The 15,434-nt window shown below is 37.7% G+C and overlaps 1 protein-coding gene across 9 annotated transcripts in view; it reads right to left on the reverse strand.

Moving 5' to 3' along the window:
• Window positions 1–15,434, reverse strand: part of LOC112650105 (uncharacterized) — a 69,997-nt gene that overhangs the window by 14,853 nt on the left and 39,710 nt on the right. The gene's annotated exons all lie outside the window — the stretch shown is intronic.

A 15,434-nucleotide genomic window follows, 5' to 3' on the forward strand; every position in this document is an offset into this window, starting at 1 on the left:
TGTATTTATGATAGGTGTTCCAACCTCTTTGTCTGCTAATCCTGCCATTTGTGTTATTTCCAGGGCTTGTTTCTTGATTTTCTTTTCTACTGCTTATGGATCCTATTTTCTTGTTTCTTTACATGCCTGATAGCTTTTTTTTTTTTTTTTTTGCCTGATAGCTTTTGACTGGATTCAGAACACTGTAAGTTCACCACTGGGTACTGGATTTGTGAAGTCCTTCATATAGGGTTGGGCTTTGTTTAAAGACATAGTTATGAGTCTTTACGTTCTGCCTTCCCTTATATTCCCTTTCAGTATTATTTATATTCCCCAGATGAATGAGAACATATAATGTTGGTCCTTCTCCGACTGACTTGCTTCACTCAGCATAATACCCTCCAGTTCCATCCACGTTGAAGCAAATGGTGGGTATTTGTCGTTTCTAATAGCTGAGTAATATTCCATTGTATACATAAACCACATCTTCTTTATCCATTCATCTTTCGATGGACACCGAGGCTCCTTCCACAGTTTGGCTATTGTGGACATTGCTGCTAGAAACATCGGGGTGCAGGTGTCCCAGCGTTTCATTGCATCTGTATCTTTGGGGTAAATCCCCAACAGTGCAATTGCTGGATCTAGGGCAGATCTATTTTTAACTCTTTGAGGAACCTCCACACAGTTTTCCAGAGTGGCTGCACCAGTTCACATTCCCACCAACAGTGTAAGAGGGTTCCCTTTTCTCCGCATCCTCTCCAACATTTGTGGTTTCCTGCCTTGTTAATGTTCCCCATTCTCACTGGTGTGAGGTGGTATCTCATTGTGGTTTTGATTTGTATTTCCCTGATGGCAAGTGATGCGGAGCATTTTCTCATGTGCTTGTTGGCCATGTCTATGTCTTCCTCTGTGAGATTTCTGTTCATGTCTTTTGCCCGTTTCATGATTGGATTGTTTGTTTCTTTGGTGTTGAGTTTAATAAGTTCTTTATAGATCTTGGAAACTAGCCCTTTATCTGATAGGTCATTTGCAAATATCTTCTCCCATTCTGTAGGTTGTCTTTTAGTTTTGTTGACTGTATCCTTTGCTGTGCAAAAGCTTCTTATCTTGATGAAGTCCCAATAGTTCATTTTTGCTTTTGTTTCTTTTGCCTTCGTGGATGTATCTTGCAAAAAGTTACTGTGGCCGAGTTCAAAAAGGGTGTTGCCTGTGTTCTCCTCTAGGATTTTGATGGAATCTTGTCTCACATTTAGATCTTTCATCCATTTTGAGTTTATCTTTGTGTATGGTGCAAGAGACTGGTCTAGTTTCATTCTTCTGCATGTGGATGTCCAATTTTCCCAGCACCATTTATTGAAGAGACTGTCTTTCTTCCAATGGATAGTCTTTCCTCCTTTATCGAATATTAGTTGACCATAAAGTTCAGGGTCCACTTCTAGGTTCTCTATTCTGTTCCACTGATCTATGTGTCTGTTTTTGTGCCAGTACCACACTGTCTTGATGACCACAGCTTTGTAGTACAACCTGAAATCTGGCATTGTGATGCCCCCAGATGTGGTTTTCTTTTTTAAAATTCCCATGGCTATTCAGGGTCTTTTCTGATTCCACACAAATCTTAAAATAATTTGTTCTAACTCTCTGAAGAAAGTCCATGGTATTTTGATAGGGATACCATAAAGACTCCTAACTCTGGGAAACGAACTAGGGGTGGTAGAAGGGGAGGAGGGCGGGGGGTGGGAGTGAATGGGTGACGGACACTGGGGGTTATTCTGTATGTTGGTAAATTGAACACCAATAAAAATAAATTAAAAAAATAAAGACATAGTTATTATGAGGACATAGGTACATAATTTACTCCTTTGGGGCTTGTTTTTACACTTCGTTAGCATGGGTAAAGCAGACTTCATTGTCTAGGACAATGTCATCTCACTATCAAGGGACTATCCTCATAAGGATTCTACTCACTGGTCTCTATACTAGGAAATCTTTGCACTTTGGCTGGAAGAAACATGAAATATTCCCAGCCCTGTGTCTACCTTGGAGGTAATTGGCCTATTCCTTTTGGTGCATTCTTTCTCTAGTCTAGAGATCCTAAGTGACATGGGCATGGGTGTTCTTAAAAAAAAAAGTTGTGTGTGTGCATGTGTGTGTACATGTGCTTGACTGTGTGCCTGTACACATGCCTGTGCCTGTAGAGGGTCATGAATGACATTCAGAGCCCATGAAATAGTAAAGCTTAGTGTGTGGGTCCCTTCTGTCTAAACCTAAGGACAGCATCAAGGGAATCCACTGCAAGCTTATAATACTTTAGAGAAAAACAATGGAAAAGTATCATGACTGAAAAAAAAGTGCTAAGTCTTAAAGCATCATTGAGTAAGACAAAGCCTTTGAAGAAAATGCAATAAACAAACAGTGGCAATCTATCTTTGACTAGAATGGACTTTGTGACTTTTAAATTTATTTAAAATGTAAACATTTTAATATATTCACCTCCCCCCACAAATTTAACATTATTGTCAATCTAAAAAATATAATGCTGTGCTTAAAATTCTTACTATCTCTCTGTGTTAAAAACATACCAAAATAGTTCATTAGTAAGGAAGATATTTTAAATTCGACCAAAGGATGGCAGCATAACATCAATTACTTAGAGCCTGTATTGACCAGAGCTCTTACTCGGTTGGCAAGAGAAATCAAAAAGTTTATGGCATCTATCTTGATGAAGTCCCAATAGTTCATTTTTGCTTTTGTTTCTTTTGCCTTCGTGGATGTATCTTGCAAAAAGTTACTGTGGCCGAGTTCAAAAAGGGTGTTGCCTGTGTTCTCCTCTAGGATTTTGATGGAATCTTGTCTCACATTTAGATCTTTCATCCATTTTGAGTTTATCTTTGTGTATGGTGCAAGAGACTGGTCTAGTTTCATTCTTCTGCATGTGGATGTCCAATTTTCCCAGCACCATTTATTGAAGAGACTGTCTTTCTTCCAATGGATAGTCTTTCCTCCTTTATCGAATATTAGTTGACCATAAAGTTCAGGGTCCACTTCTGGGCTCTCTATTCTGTTCCACTGATCTATGTGTCTGTTTTTGTGCCAGTACCACACTGTCTTGATGACCACAGCTTTGTAGTACAACCTGAAATCTGGCATTGTGATGCCCCCAGATGTGGTTTTCTTTTTTAAAATTCCCCTGGCTATTCGGGGTCTTTTCTGATTCCACACAAATCTTAAAATAATTTGTTCTAACTCTCTGAAGAAAGTCCCTGGTATATTGATAGGGATTGCATTAAACATGTAAATTGCCCTGGGTAACATTGACATTTTCACAATATTAATTTTGCCAATCCATGAACATGGAATATTTTTCCATCTCTTTGTGTCTTCCTCAATTTCTTTCAGAAGAAGCTTTTGCACAGCAAAGGATACAGCCAACAAAACTAAAGATAACCTACAGAATGGGAGAAGATATTTGCAAATGACGTATCAGATAAAGGGCTAGTTTCCAAGATCTATAAAGAACTTATTAAACTCAACACCAAAGAAACAAACAATCCAATCATGAAACGGGCAAAAGACATGAACAGAAATCTCACAGAGGAAGACATAGACATGGCCAACATGCACATGAGAAAATGCTCCGCATCACTTGCCATCAGGGAAATACAAATCAAAACCACAATGAGATACCACCTCACACCAGTGAGAATGGGGAACATTAACAAGGCAGGAAACCACAAATGTTGGAGAGGATGCGGAGAAAAGGGAACCCTCTTACACTGTTGGTGGGAATGTGAACTGGTGCAGCCACTCTGGAAAACTGTGTGGAGGTTCCTCAAAGAGTTAAAAATAGACCTGCCCTACGTACGACCCAGCAATTGCACTGTTGGGGATTTACCCCAAAGATACAGATGCAATGAAACGCCGGGACACCTGCACCCCGATGTTTCTAGCAGCAATGTCCACAATAGCCAAACTGTGGAAGGAGCCTCGGTGTCCATCAAAAGATGAATGGATAAAGAAGCTGTGGTCTATGTATAAAATGGAATATTCCTCAGCCATTAGAAACGACAAATACCCACCATTTGCTTCAACGTGGATGGAACTGGAAGGTATTATGCTGAGTGAAGTAAGTCAATCAGAGAAGGACAAACATTGTATGTTCTCATTCATTTGGGGAATATAAATAATAGTGAAAGGGAATGTAAGGGAAGGGAGAAGAAATGTGTGGGAAATATCAGAAAGGGAGGCAGAACATAAAGACTCCTAACTCTGGGAAACGAACTAGGGGTGGTGGAAGGGGAGGAGGGAGGGGGTGAATGGGTGACAGGCACTGAGGGGGGCACTTGATGGGATGAGCACTGGGTGTTATTCTGTATGTTGGTAAATTGAACACCAATGAAAAATAAATTTATTAAAAAAAAAGTTTATGGCATCTAGTGGTCTGATAACATGTGGTCAGCAACATATTATTACTTTGACAAAATGAATTGTTCCCATAATGCATAAGATTACTAATCACTGTAACTCATATTAAGATACTTGGCTGGGGGATCCCTGGGTGGCGCAGCGGTTTGGCGCCTGCCTTTGGCCCAGGGCGCGATCCTGGAGACCCGGGATCGAATCCCACGTCGGGCTCCCAGTGCATGGAGCCTGCTTCTCTCTCTCTCTCTCTGTGACTATCATTAAAAAAATAAAAAGATACTTGGCTGGTTAGTATTGTTAAATATTTCCCTTTTCCTGCTTTGACTGCTTTAATGGACATTTGCTGCATTCTGGTTATTCACTGTCATCACTTCTCCCTTTTTTGAGGGTTATTGGTATGCATAGCCTGACTTCTCTGCCTCCTCTTGGATTTTGTGCTTCTGGCCTGAGTCCCTATTTGACACATCCAGCCCTGTCCAAGCTACTAAGTGCCTTACTTTCCCCAGCCTCCATGACTATTTCAGGCATGGTCCTTTGTCCCAGTGATCTCAGTGCACCTCCACTCCCATTTCCTGAGCATAAACTTGCAAATATTTAATGATATTAATTTATCTGTCATAGAATGCAATAGTTAGAAGTGATCTTAAATGACATATAATCTGTTTTCTATTCCCTTCCTGAAAAATTCAGTCCTAAAGCAGAAATAAAGTAAGCATTCTGCTGGAAGGGACAGGGATGCATGTTAGTCCAGAGAGGGATGTCAGGATTCAAAGAGAATGGGGCAAGTGCCCATATGGAGAGCTAACCTGGCATGGGGTGCTGCAGCCTGAGAAGAGTGAGTAGAAATCACAGCCAAAGTGGGGTAAGGAGAGCAAAGTTCTTGCAAACAAAGTTTCAAAATGCTACCCTAGAAAATATTTATTTACTTATTTAAGTTGTATATATTTAAGGTATACAGCATGATGTTTTGATATACATGTACATTGTGAAATTATCACTATAGTCAAGCTAATTAATATATCCATTACCTCACATAGCTACCTAAATACTTATTAGTTTTAATGAGTTAAATGGTGGAAAAGCCTGGCAGTCACATCAAAATGCCTAGATGTCATCTTTATTCAAAGGATCAAAGTGAACCTCATCAATACTGGGACAAATTGAAATCATGCACCAACCTATTAAGATTCAACTCAAAATAACACAACATCCCTTCTGGGCTATTCTCACCAATGCAAATAACTTGAATTTAATCATGAAAAAACATCACTTAAACCAAAATTGAGGAACATTCTACAAAATAATTGCCCTGTAACTGTTCAGGGTTGTGAAAGTCAAAGAAAGACAGGAACTGTTTCAGATTAAAGGAGACTAAAGGGGCTTCTGGTCTCCAGTTCTGCATATAAGGAGCTTAGAAGTCATCACTCTATCTTGTTAAGTAAAAAAAGCTGAACAGACTGAAAAATCATTCTTTGTGGATCCATAAGATAGAGGTAAGACACAGGGCAAACCAGTGCTCCTCAAATTGGAGAGAGAAGGGGAGAATCCAGTTTACCAAGGCAGAGACACTCAAGTGGAAACCACTGTGGGAACCAGTGTTGGGGTAGGATATCTGAATTTTGGTTTGGTGGATTGCTGGAGGCTCCATCAAACTAAAGAATATGTCAACTGAATACACAGTGTGACTTTTTTAGCAGTGTCCACTTGCTATTAAGGATATTATTGGTACAATTGGACAAATCTAAATATGAAGGCTGAGTATTATACGGTTCTAATGTAACAATGCTAATTTCTGTTTTTTATAATTTAATTTTTTAAAGAGAGAGTGTGTGAGTATGCAGGAGAGGCAGAGAGAGAGGGAGAGAGAATCTCAAGCAGGTTCCACACTCAGCATGGAGCCAAACTTGGGGTCCTCTTAAAACCCTGAGATCATGACCTGAGCTGAAATCAGTATGTATTGTGTGTACATATTTTTTAATGAAATAATTCATTTTTGAGATGTGATAACTGAGGCTTCATAGTGTAGAGTAACCTCTCTCCATACTAACATCACCTATACTGTTCTTCTGTCCCCTCTTCATAGTTTAATTTAGGCCAAGAATGGCAAAAATACAAGGAAAGGAAAGGCCACCAATCCACATTATGAGTACAGTATGATACTTAAGCCCATAGCCTCTAAGGTGTGACAGACTACATTTAAATCTCAACTATACTATTTGTTTGCTGTGTAGTCTTGGGCAAGCTGTTAACATCTCTTTATCTCAGTTATATCAATGCAAAGACAAGTGTAATAACAGTATCTCATGCAGCTGTTGTGACCTCTAATTGAAGTAATGTGTTTGTTTATCAGAGTCTTTGGCACATGGTCCATGCTCAACAAATGATATTATGTTATTTGTATGAGGCATGACAATATTAATAGATTGCAACACTCATTTCCACTGACCCCTGGACAAGTATGTTCAACATAGCTCTCTAAGCACAGTCCCCTATTAATCAATCACAGATGGAAATAAGTTGAAGCCTATCTTCCATCAATATTTTTTTCAATTTTCAATAAATACTAATTAATCCAAAGAAAGAAGGATCAAGTGAGTGCATGCTCTAAAGGCACTTATACAATATGTACTGGTCCTCATGATGCTAAAATATTCAACATATTTTTATTGATTGCTTATTATCTTCCTATCTGTGAGCCAGCGATAAAGATCCCTGGAATGAAGCTTAATCAGATTAGGTAGGGTGAGAAAGGAAAAACAGTAAGGTATAAGCAAATTACCAGCATAACATAATATAAAAGTGGATTAGAATAAGATCAGTTGGGACCATATTTTCTTTCTATTTATGGACCACCTGGCAGTCGAACTTCCATATACAGAGTGACAAAAGGAAGTAGCCTAAGACCAACTAGTTTTAAAGGAATGGGAAGAGGATACCACAAAAGGAAATAGGGTGTCTAGATAGTAGAAAGGAAACCAGTTTTCAAGAAAGAAGGATAGTCTAACAGTGTTCAATGCTTCTGAGTGGATAAGCAAAGAAAGTACTTGAAAGCACACATTGAAGTTAATGACATGGAAGTCATTAGTGACTTTCACAAATAGAATTTTCAACAGAGTAGTCTGGGTGGGAGACAGATTTCAATGCTTTTAAGATGAAATGCAAAAAACAATGTAGGTGATGCCAATAAAAATTTGATCACTCCATGGAGGAGAAAAATACAGTGAAAGAAAGAATGGGATGTTCAATCTTGGAAGGCTTTGTTGTTTTATTTTTTTATTTTGGTTTGTTTTTAAGGTAAGAAAGACAACTTGTTGACTGGAAGAAGCCAGTAGAGGGAGGAGAAAGAGATGGAACTCATGGCAGGCTGGTCTTTAGCAGGAGAGATGGATAAAAGAGTCAGCATCAAAATAATATACAATTATATTTCATATTTAATGTATATATGTGTATTAGTTAACTAACAAACCTGGTTAGCTTGCTTGGTGACCCTAGTTAATAATAACATCAATTCACTTTGCTTTGAACAGAAGCAGAGAAGGTTCACAGTCCATCCAGGATTGGGACTTTGCCAGGAGGTATTGAACTGAGTGACAATGAAACAAGGGAGTCTAAGATATTAATAAGAGAGTAGTGGAAGTATTGAACCCTGGAACTGATAACAGGTGAGTCTGGATTATACCTAAATGATCAAGCTTGGGGCAATATAGTCCACCTAAACCCCTCTGATCATATTTACAATTGACTTCCTATTTTCTCTAGTCTTAATATTAATACCTGGTTAGATAACAACACTTGTGGCAATATCCAAATAACAGCCACCACTTACTTAATATATAAGTTAAGAAATTGCTTACATGTCCTCTGAATTCCATGTGTGTTTGCTATTGGTTAGTGGTAGGATTGTTTTCTTTCTGATAGCAGACAACATCCCCATGATTGTCTAAAATTATTTATTTAGCTAATGCTGAGAACTCTTACTGTGTGCAAGGACATGACTTTTGGCAAACTACAGATATTAGTTCATCTAATCCACACAATTACTCTATGATATAAGGGTTATTACAACTCCCATTGCACAAATAAGGAAATCATGACACAGACATGTTATATCCAATGTCATGCAGGACAAAGAGAATATAGCAATATTATTTCTAATCTTTATAATATGCTTGAGAGGTGGTCTTATCTCCACTTTAAAAATGAAAAGAAAAAGCCACCTGTGATTTACAGAAGTTAAAAACACTTCCATCCACAGGGACTTAGAGTTCTGATTATGAGCAAGTAACAGGGTTAAGAATTACCCTTCCATAGTAAACAACTAGGAAACTAGACAAAATATAGGCAACAACTATTTGTATTTGCTGGATGACAGGCAGTGGAAGACTGTGATTCCTGGGAGATGGGAAGCAAATGAGGCTTTCTGATCAGACTAGGACTTGTAGACTAGGCTGTAAGGAGGAGCCTCCTTAGACAATCTCTTCTGAGTTGAAGAAAAAGAGATCAGAGAGTTTGGGGAGGCCAAAGCAGGCAGAACCTGCAGAGCAGAGTACCCAAAAGGAGGTAGCTAGTTATCCAGAGATTTCCAGAAATTTTCATACAGTTATTCTTGAGTCTTTGGTGAATACTAGTCAGTGCACACATCAGGTGAAACCCTACAAGGCCCAACAAGTATGACGTCCAGAGAAGGAAAAAAAAAATTATCATGGAGCTTGAAGCCAAAGAGCACAATGAGGGTCAGAAATCATTCAAGTTCCCACCAGCCACCCAGCAGAGACTTTCTTGAACACATAGGGCATTCAATAAAGAACCCCAAAAGAGCAACTCTTAAATATGAGGCTAAATTAATCCTGAAGTGAAGACTAGTCTAGACCTGTCTTGAAAGAGCTTAAGAACAAGACTGGAAGAAAACCAAATAATATACAATCAGTGACTGACTGTCACTGCCAGTACAAAATCCAAAATTCTTTAAAGAAAAACAACAAAATCCAGCACATTAAAACATAAAATCACAATGTACAGCATTCAATATAAAATTACTATACCTATGAGGCATAGGAAAATGTGACCCATATTCAGGAAAAAAATGAGTTAACAGAAATGGACTGAGAGATGATGGAATTAGCAGACAAAGATATTAAAGCAGCTATTATACATAAGATCCACATGGAAAATGAACATAAATACTATGAGAAGGGAAATGGAAAACAGCAAAAAATGGAACCAAAGAGACATTCAAGATTTGAAAACTACTGAAACTCACTAGATGCGATTAACAACCAAGATCATAAGTAGAATGAAAACCCAGTTCCATGTGACTCTAAGGTATTATCACTTTCGGTGGGTGCTTCTCATTTTACAATGGCTTTAAAAAGCCACAGCTAACAACTAAGGTAGAAATATCATCCAAACAGAGGGACTGTGAGTAGAAGGGCAAATGTAAACATGTCACAAGGAAGAGAACGATTTTATTTATTTATTTATTTATTTATTTATTTATTAAGAGAACGATTTTAGAGTCAAGACAGACACTCAAATTCTAGCTCTGTAATTTAGCTAGGTGAACTTGCACACATTTCTAAAATTTTGAGTTCATTGCCCTGTCTGTAAAATTGGGATATAAAGAAGTCCTTATATATAATAATACATAGCAATTATTGAGATAACATGTAAGAAGTTAGTTACCATATGCTTGGCACATAGACACATACCTGTTTTTCAATAGCTGGTGGGCGAAAATCCTGAAATTCTTACCTGGGCTCATGAAAGTAAATAAATATGACTGACTGGAAGGCTTAGGAAAAGCTGTGGTGTGTATGTGTGTGTGTGTGTGTGTGTGTGTGTGTGTGTGTGTAAGGGGGTGGTCCTGGGTGCCGAGGGGTCCTGGGTCCTTTCACACCAAACTTTTGCTGCATTTAAATCTAATGGGCCAGATAATGTTAGTAAAAATATAAAAATATTCCTTCCAGACTGGTATACAATGTCTTACGAGCTACTACTCTTTTGACCTAAAAAAGTTAACAGGGATTCTAGATGGAAGTCATTATAGAAAAAGATCTGCCAAAATATATATTTTAGGAAATGTGCCAGTCGACTTCACGTTGTTATAATGAATGCTGTCTTGTTTCCTTGGAACAAAATTATGTATTTGAAAGAGTCTGTGTTTTGCATTGAGATAGTACTAGCTCTGAAGTAGCACATGAGCTGCACAGTTTTGGATAGCCGGTTAACTGCAGTAAGCCACAGTTTTTGTAAAATAGGTGTGTAATAATAACCTTGCAGAGCAGTTACAAGGATTGAATAAAGTAACATATATAAATTGCCTACTATTGGTAATTTAAAATTTGTTTCCTGTCCTTCTGGAGTCCTTTCTCCCCCTCCAATTCATATTTATTTATTTTTTTGATATTATAAAATCTTTCTGATATGGGAAGTGAACTAAGATTCCATACCATTGGTCCCTGATGTCAACTCTCTCATTTTAGATTTGTCACTGCTTCTTTTCCTGAAGAAACATTTGAAGGACCAAAAGAGACAAACACTAGAGAAGCTACTGTTATGATGGGACTCTTCACACTTGGGATTCATTATTCTTTGAGTTTTGAGATGAACTCAATAGGCTTCACTCCTTGGTAGAGCAAAGAGAAAAATAAATCAGAAGTTTATAAAATATTAAAGAACAGTACACTTTGCCCTTTGCCTTCTTAATCTAACAGACATTTTTCAGGGCTTTAAGCAATTATCAAGTGACAGAGTTGTCTAAAATCAATACTGCTACCTTGTGTAACCACCAGAAAGCAGATATGAAGACTGGTGCCTGAGCTGGTCTAGAGATTAATGAGTTTGCTGAGTAACTTAGTCTGACTACCTGGTCACACATTTCTCTTGACACAGTCAATAACCAGGACTGGAAGGACCACTAGTGGGAAGGCTATGGCCTAAAGTGATTCCAGGAAATTCTCAGATTATTATCAAAAGACCAGTGAGACGAGAGAATAGCAAATGATCTATGGACTGCTATGCCAGGAATCCAAGTTCACCTCGACTCCAGATAAAAATACTCTTGTGGCCTAAGATAAAAATTATTGTCTGAAATACACAAGATGTTCTTCAAAATAAATAAACTAAAAACTAAGACAAGATATCACTGCTTTAAAAAATCTTATTAAAGGTGCAGCAGATTTGTAAGGTTCTTTATAAAGAGTAGACACCTATGCTTTAGAGCTCAAAGAGGGAGGAATATTTAACAGATTTACTTATATTCAATTTCAATTTTGGGGGGGTATAATGACACTTTTTAACATTCTTTGGGTTGACATATCTCATGATCAACTTCCTAAGGGCACCTTAGTTTGACCCCATCTATCAGCGTCAAACTTGATTCTAACCCAGGAAGCCAGGAAACCCAATCTGTGTGTTCCTTGGTTTGTATGTGAATGCAAGATGAGGAAGGTCATTCTAAACATATAAAACTGGGAGACAGCTGCCCAGAGTGGCCCCTCTTGAAATTCAAGAGAAGATGGCTTGGAAATGGTGACACACACACCCAACAGGTAGCAACTGGGGCATGGGTGGAGTAAGGTTGGAACCTTGACAGTGTCTCTGATAAGCATCCTGTGTGGTGACAGTTCTCCTTGGGGTAAGAATAAAGGTTTTTTAAAAGAAGACTTTTGACACAGAAACAAATGTCCTCTTTGTCACTATGACTGTGCAACAGATACGGTCAGGTCATATAATAAAACCATTCATTAGCCTTGGGAATATAAACTGAGCCTCTTCCTACTAATCTTAACCTTCCTGAAGGTCAGAACAAGATTAAGATCACCCTGAAAGGAACCGATTGCCTGACTGGTGGTGTCCTGACACTTTGAAGATGGCTTAGTTACATTAGTTTCTGAGGCCTTCAGAATTGTTTTTCTTTTTGAGTCATCAGCAGGCATGATCTTTTGCCTGCTGTACCAAGAAGAAAAGAACATTTTAAAAGAAAACACCTTATATCATTGAAAAGGGAAAATGGGCACTATGAAATGTTGCCGGTCAGCTGTCAATCAGGATTGAGTGCTGACACAAAGTATTGTAGTACTACAAGACTTTGAGGTTATTTGTTGGAATTTCAGAGACCAAGGAGATCATTTTACATTCATCACAGGGACTTAAAAAAATATATGTGATTTTGAATAGTGGCTCATGGCCACATCCTTTCACATTACCATCCTACATGGTTTAAGGACAGTGATTTCTTTTTAAAGAAAAGTATAAGCCTGAATACTATAGTGCTTAATTTTAGATTTTAGAAAAATTGAACTTTTCCATCTCGAATTCATGTCTATTCAGCCATTATTAGAAGATCATACACAGATGTGAGAAGAAAAAGTACATATATGTATGATGGGGAAGGAGGATGGTAGGAAGCTGAGGGTGTTAAAAGATGGGCAATAGAAACAAAACATTTTGTAATTTATTGAGATATAAGTACATGCACAACCACTTTTTAAAAAAATATATTTATTTTTAGAGAGAGAACGCACAAGTTGGAAGGGCCATGAGAGGAGAGAGAATCTCAAGTAGACTCAATGCTGAGCCTGACGTGGGGCTCAATCTCACAATCATGAGATCACGACCTGAGATGAAACCAAGAGTTGGAGGTGTAACGGACGGTGCCACCCAGGCACCCCACAATCACTTTTTAAAATAAAAGCATTGATAAATTTCGAGTCTAAAATTTTTACATCAGACTCTACCTTGACTGACATGCTATTTTTCAGTTTATTAAGAAGTTAATAATTAAGACCATTGGTTCTCAGACTCAGTGAAACAAAGGTTTTGCAAGTGGAATCTAGATGATCTATTGCTAAAATCAAATTCTAGCAAGTATTTCCCAATTCATATTCAATAATGGAAGAACTTCCCACATTGTAAGCATTTTTATCACTCGTTGGTCTTAAACCATTAATGTGGCAATGATTTACCTTGACTTCTCAAGATGGTATCTGATTTCTCATAACATACAATTAAAGTTGTCATAACAATAATTCATGGTGTTCTTTTAATAACACCATGACTGCTAGATGTTTTTTCCCTTAGAGATGTTAGAAAACAATAGACTAAGACTATTGATCTATTAGTAGATAATCAAATTGAAGCTTAATGAATAAAGAGAAAAGAATCCAGATGTGTTTATCAGCCCCAAATAAAACCCTGCATATGGTCTATGAAAAAGGGGTGCCCTGCATTTAAGGCAAGGGGATACCTTTTGTCAGTCTTTCCAAAGGATGAAGTTTCAGCAAGTCCTACATAGTTAATTTTGAGACTTTTCTGGAAGGTAGTGCTGTCATTAATTACTCTTTATGTTCCTCTAAAAGAAAACTTGGTTTTTAAGTACTTGTTACTCCCTTAAAATCCAGATTATGAGGGTTTGAAATGACCATAAACTTTTTAGATTTAAGAATGAATATTGTCAGTCATTTTTACAAATATCTACTGAGTACCTATCAAAGCAAGCAGTGAAACCTACATACTGCTCATAAGATTCCTAAAAATTGGTTTTGAATGTTACATTGCACCTTTTTCTAAATTATCACTCCTCTTGACCTTTTCAAGAGAAAGAACATGTTGTTAGCTTTTAGATTTTCTTGTAATGTTTCTTGTAAGAAGAGCTGGAGAATAAACCTACATACCAAAACACATTAACAAGGAATTACAAATATTAGCTAAAGGCGAGAGAAATGCCAGGGAAGAGTACGTATCGGCACACTGCTTTATTACTGTTTTTTTTTTTTTTTTAAAAAAAACCTCATCCATTAAATTTATACAAATTGAAGAAGGCCAGGGTACCTGAGTGGCTCAGTCAGTTAAGTATCCTACTCTTGATTTTGGCTCAGGTCATGATCTCAGGGTTGTGAGATCAAGCCCGGCATCAGGCTCTATGTTGAAATGTGGAGCCTGCTTGAGATTCTCTCTCTCCCTCTGCCCCCTTCCCACTCCCTCTCTAAAAAAATAAAAATGATAAATTAAGGAAGTTCAAAATAAAAGGATGCTTTACTCTGATTTTGTTACTACCATAAAAGGATGTTTTGAGAACATGAAGAAAACTGTAAAACTAAATTAGAAATGTGGGCTATTTGTGCTATGGTCATAATGTCTTTTACTGAGATATTCTGTATTACGTAACTTCAGAATTAAATAAAAGTTGAGCGATCTTGGAAATTTCACAAGATCTCAGACTTGATTTCTTTAATCTAGAAAGTATTTCTTTTTTCTCATGACTTCTCTAACTCAGCAAATCCAAATGAACATGGAATTCATTTGTGGGGTAAATGTCAAAAGAACTTGGCCTAAAGTAACAAGGTGAAATGAAGAGACCTAGTCTGACGTGTTCTCCAAAAAGAGCTTATACAGAATTCTTGGAAGCAATAAGATAAAGGTGGAAACAGGGCAAACATCAACAAATGGAAACTTACATGGGCTCTATTATGAAAAGATAAGAAAGAGGAGAGACAACGAATCTCTAAGGTTTAATCTTTTCTGGAACTTAAATCATATCTGTGTATGAGAAAGTCCAATAAGTGAATGGATTGAAGAACAAAGCACATCATGAAAAAGAGGAGAAACAAAAGGGAAAACAAGAATTGGGGTTATGTTTTTTTAACAAAATTATTTTAGTGTTTGTGGAAGTTTGGTTAGGATATATGAGAGTAGGAAAATAATTCTAAGTTTTTAAGTGTATGTAGATATTCAGTGATGGCATTTGGTGAGCTTAGGTAAACACTTGCTTACACTCTTTACAAAGGGAGAGCCCTGTCCATAATACCTATGACCTAGATAACCATGTTTTGTAGCAGGCTAGAGGTGACTGTACCAGAGGTGGTCCATGACCCACGGACTGCCTGTGGTAGAATTCTACGACATAGTCTGGCACAGGAGAGCTGGGCCCATCAACTTCTCAGTGTTGGTAATTGGAACTGTAATACATGGAGTATTTAACAGTGAGAGGTGAAACTGAGACAGAGACAGAGTCCATAAAAGTGGGTGGTGGTACT

Source organism: Canis lupus, chromosome 11 (genome assembly GCF_003254725.2).
Source record: "Canis lupus dingo isolate Sandy chromosome 11, ASM325472v2, whole genome shotgun sequence".
Lineage (NCBI taxonomy): Eukaryota > Metazoa > Chordata > Mammalia > Carnivora > Canidae > Canis > Canis lupus.